We start from the raw sequence: 5,210 nt of genomic DNA, 5'->3' as shown, positions 1-5,210 counted from the left end.
AAAGAGGAAAGGGAAGGCAAAAGCTTCCACCTTCGAGTCATGGGAGATGGAGAGATTCATCTCAAGGGTCACTACAAGAAAAATACCCATTCAGCCACACTTTTTTTAGGCTACATTTGAAAAGCGTAGCCTATTCATAGAATAGGCTACGCTTTTCTCTATGTTGCCTTTTTATAAGAGAAAAGGATACACAAATGCAGCATCATTTAAAAAGCGTAGCCTTAGGTATTAAAGATATCACTTAAAAAGCGTAGCCGTAGGTTGATATCTATAGGTTCACTCTTCATATCAAAGGAGACGCTTTTAAAGGATAGCCTATTTGTTAAGTTTTGGGTGCGTTTCAAAAGTGATGCCTAATGTCTCTAGAGCCAAAAACTTTAACACTTAGTAATTTTTTTCCTTGTTTTTCCTGAAAGACCTTATTAACACTTAGTAAATTAAAACTAAGGAAATTAAACTTCTGAGTCTCAGTCACCTTCATCCTCGAGCAACAAACCCTCCATAGCACCCTCTCACTCTCGGTCTCGATAGCTAACCATCGTCGCCCCCCACTCTCGGTCTCGATAGCTCGCCATTGACCCTCTCACTCTCGGTCTCGCCATTCACCCTCTCAGTCTCGCCATTGACCGCCTCACTACAAGCGGAAACCCTCTCACTGTCGCCGTTGAGAGTCATCGCCTCCCACTCACGACTCACCTGCACTACTCTCCATAGTGACCGTCGTCATCTCCTCTTCGCCATCGCTTGCACTGATCGTCGCTGTGCGGCCCTCACCATCGTCGGTGTGCGACCGTCACCATCGTCGCTGCGCCGCTCTCACCATCATCATCTCCGTGCTTCTCATCATCGTCTTCGCTGTGCTCACATCATTGAATAGGTATGTATTGATTTCTATTTGCTTCTGAAATTGATCAGTGGCTTAGGGTTCCTATTTTAGGGGTTTTAATTTGGGGCTTTTAATCTCTGAAATATGGGTCTGTGAACTGTAATTTGATAACATGCATGCTGTTATTGATGAAGATGTGTGGTATTTTAGGGTTTGTGAACTGTGATTCAATATACAGCTTGTCTATTTTCTCTGTATTTTTGTTTCTGAGACTGAATCCAAATGCAGCGTTAATAAGCTTTTGTTTCTGTGATTTCTCAATGAATAAGTTGGCTTTCGTTTCTCTGTTTTCAGCTTCCTGTTTCTAACAGAGTTCTTACAGTTTGAACAGTTTCTTGGTTAGCCAGAAACAGAAATGGTGTGAAGAATGTAAAGAATGAAAAGAAGACAAGGAGTAGAGAAGAAGTAGAAGAGGAAGAAGAAAGGTGAGCTGAATTGTAAGTTGAATTGAAAACTCACATATACATGCTTAGAAGAATTTCTTAATTCGTCAATTTCGTTGTCCTGCAAGGATCTGTTTTTGGATAAGGTATAATTTGCAGCTTTTTCCTCAGAGTTCATTCTTTTATTAGTTATATGTCTAACAGGACTGATAAATAGTCTTTTGCAATCTCCTGGGTAATTCTGCTGCACAACATACCTTGTAGAAAACCTTTTAACTACTGAATTTATTGACTTTGTCTGCACATAACCATTAAAAGAGCTCAAAATACTTAGCTAATGTGGTCTAATCTGGAGAGAAAATAACTCAAGTTGTAGAGTACTTCAACTGTATCTATATTATCCAAAATTTGTGACAAAATTTTCTCCGCAAAGAAGGCTTGGTTTTGGAAAGAAATTAACCCCACTCAAACCCTCAACTTTTCACAAATTAACAGGCCATGAATATTGTTGCCAATAACTTTATAGTTAGAGAAAAAACGTCATTTATGCTTAGTCCTACGATAGTGTTATCTCTATATTACATATTAGATGCGTAAATCCCTTTTCCTAAATATAATCAATTTGTCACCCACCGGTCATTTTCAATATTTTTCCAAGACGATGCTAAAAAGAACCAGCAATATATTTTATAAGCTAAGCATTAATTTCTACTAAAGCTAGTTACAAACTAGCTCAATTGCCAACCTATATTCTCAGTTTTATAATGGGCAGCTTAATAAGTATTTCCCCAGAATAAGAATAAGACAAATAAAGCCAAGAGACTAATTTAAAGTAATCGACATAAGAGTTTTCTTACACTTTTAAATCCTTTATGCTTCCAAGAAATAGCCTAATATGACATCATTATTTCATGAAAGAAGACAAACCTTGTGTGTATTTGATAAGCTGCCAAAATGTTGCTTAAACATATCACTGTCTTCTTCACAATTTAAACTGCCAATGTTAGCTTCAAGAATCGGTTTTGACTCACTTACAGATTCATCTAAATTGAGCTACTCTGCTTTTATATCAGAAATTTCTTCAGAAGACAAAGAAGAAATACAACTATTATTGAAGTCAACTTGCTCTTCTGAAACAACACCCAACTCTTCTGAAACAGAAATGGTGTGAAGAATATAAAGAATGAAAAGAAGACAAGGAGTAGAGAAGAAGTAGAAGAGGAAGAAGAAAGGTGAGCTGAATTGTAAATTGAATTGAAAGAAAGAAATCTGATTAACATGAAAACCAATCATATACAATCCTGGTAAGGTGAACAAAGAATGAAAGGGTTATGGATGGGTAAAACTATATAAGAAAATTGAGTTTTCTAAGAATAAATATTTATAATTTACTTTTTTAATTTATCAATTTCTCCACTTTAATTAACAATCAAATTCTTGTATACACACCTGTATACACACTTCTGATATGTCAAGCTAAACTATATAATTATTTTAAACATGTTTTGAGACTTCACTCAATAATTAATTTTAAGTATTGGTTGTTGAATAGCTTAGTTGTTATTAGATTAAGAAGCAGTTACGTTCACACGGTCATAGCCTCCATTTTTCTTTGTTTGACTTCATGACTTTTATGTTAGTCCAAGTCTTACACACGGTCCATTTCTTTCAGATTAATATAAAATAATATGAAATATGAACATGAAACGTTTTTTCTTTTCATGATGTCACCGTTTTTTATAAGATTATATTCATTCATGCAATCATCTATCTATATTATTTAATTAATTAATGAATTTGTGTGGTTTCTTTGTAGGAAAGGGAGATTTAATAACATGTTCTAAGCAAAAGAATTCAGAGTTATTTCACACGGTTCTTAGAGGCTTAGGACAATTTGGAGTTATAACAAGAGCAAGAATTTCTCTTCACCCAGCACCCACAAAGGTACGTTTTCATTTTAAAAAATATAAAAAAATCATTTATTTTTAATTTTATCTTTTTTAAATTAAGATTTAAAGCTTAAATTTAAAAATTTAAAATTTAAAGTTAAAAATAATTTCAAGAAAATAATTTATAATTAATTGACAGAAAAAATTTAACTATCTAATTGACAGAAATCTGATTGTTTGACATCTCCATTGTAGAAATCTAGGTAGTCATCTATAAAAATGGGGACATTGTAGTTACTTATACCCCTTTTGAGTAAAACTACAATTTTTCCCTCAGTTGCTGATTCTTATGGTAATATTCTTCTGAGACTGAAGTTGATTTCTTGAATAGGTGAATGATTTAATGTGTTATGTGTTTAATATTGAAACACTTTTTGTTTTGAAAGTTTTTGTAGATAAATTTAACTTTGATGAATTTTTGAGTTTGTGCTATTAATGCTGCTGCATTCTTGTACCAGTTACATCAATTTCTGAATGTGATATATGCTCAATGTGTGAGTTTAAACTGTGATTGCTGCTGAAGCTTTATTCCTATTTGCACTTCATGGTTGGAGTCAGTTATGAGTAATTCATTGAATTAATGCTACTGCAAGCATAATAGTTGTTGTTTAGAAATGATCATTGCAGGTTGAATTCAATAAAGAAATATTGATTGAGTCCATTATTTTTATCCCTTTCTGCTATCGTAGTGCTGTATTTTTGCTCTTGCTAAATTTTAGCTCACTTTTTGAATTCCTATGAAGCTATGTATATGGTTTTTGTGAGTTTAAGTGTATATGGGTTCATAGGAAAGTTAATTTGTTTGACTGCGCTTGCTGCCCCTATTTGAATATGCATATCAGCTCATATGAAATTATAGTTGCTGCTTTGTCTGAAGTGTTTTGAACTCATATGAGCTGTATATTGCTGCTCTGCTACTCTAGCTTAATGTTATCTGAATCATATGAATTTACTGTTCGCTGTATCTGTTTGAATTTCTCTAAATTCATATGAATTGTTGTTTGCTACTTCTTTAATTTGGGAACGCTCAATTTACTACCGGAATGCTGTCAAATTTTTCTAAAATCTTTATGGTATCAATTTCCAATTGTGAACTGAATTTGGCACATTTTGACTTTACACCTACTTTATTACGGCCAAATTCAATTCATGAATTGGTCGGCTAGCATTTCCACCTCTTCTTTGCTTCCCTTTATCTGAAATACTTGTTTGATGGAAACAAGGAACTATTTGACAAAATTCTGTGTCAAATAGATATAAAAATAGACATCTAAATAGACCTCTTCTTTGCTTCCCTTAATATCTATAAAAATTTAACTTTTAACAAAGGAGCTAGATAGGTCGATTAATAAGTTATTGATTACACTTATTGATGACATCTAAAACAAATTAAATAGACATACTCTAAATCCAATGCAGGGTTCTTGGCCACATCGCAGGCGAACACTGGAGAATTCTGTGCCCCAACTCCACTGGAGCTGAAGAACAGAGCCACGAAAGAGAGCAAAACAGAGACCTTGGGTGCTCTATTTTCCGAAAGAGCCATTCCCATTATGGAATAGCCAAACAAGGGTACACTAGTTATGAATATCATGAGCTATGTATATATATAATATTGATATAACATGCTTAAACTAGTCCGTGAAACTCAGCAACCTCTTTTTCTTTTTTTACTTGAGACACTCATTTTGTTTGGATGCTCAACTTGCACCACAGATATAATCCATGATATTGGTTACATTAAGAGAACTATTATGCATTATTCATTTATCATTGGTTAAAAAGACCTTTCTCCCTAACTGTTTGTGAATAAAAACAACATGTAGAAGGTTATTTATCTAAATGGTTTCTTCTGATATTCTCGTAAATTGGAATGGAGGGCACAATTGTCCAAAGGCAGTAATTGCTTCAGATAGTAAATCACGTGAGGCAGGTATGGCCGCAAGCTTCTATGTGTGTTTGTGGAAGGGACAAGGGACTAGAAAAAGTAAA

At 34.1% G+C, this 5,210-nt stretch overlaps 1 long non-coding RNA gene across 5 annotated transcripts; it reads left to right on the top strand.

Annotated features, from left to right (window-relative positions):
- Positions 1 to 463: 463 nt before the first annotated feature.
- On the top strand, positions 464 to 4,963 carry LOC110277824 (uncharacterized). Of its 5 annotated transcripts, none has more exons than XR_008005771.1 (5): positions 464 to 877; positions 1,234 to 1,311; positions 2,343 to 2,501; positions 3,086 to 3,213; positions 4,638 to 4,963. It is a non-coding gene; the product is annotated as an uncharacterized LOC110277824 (long non-coding RNA). The 5 variants fall into 5 exon arrangements; XR_002370692.2 differs by having other exon boundaries at positions 1,234 to 1,323; XR_008005770.1 differs by having other exon boundaries at positions 1,230 to 1,311.
- Positions 4,964 to 5,210: the final 247 nt, after the last annotated feature.

The sequence above is a fragment of the Arachis duranensis genome, chromosome 2 (assembly GCF_000817695.3).
Source record: "Arachis duranensis cultivar V14167 chromosome 2, aradu.V14167.gnm2.J7QH, whole genome shotgun sequence".
Classification (NCBI taxonomy): Eukaryota; Viridiplantae; Streptophyta; class Magnoliopsida; order Fabales; family Fabaceae; genus Arachis; species Arachis duranensis.
Note: the sequence above shows the minus strand (reverse complement) of the source record. Positions and strands in the feature narration are given on the sequence as shown.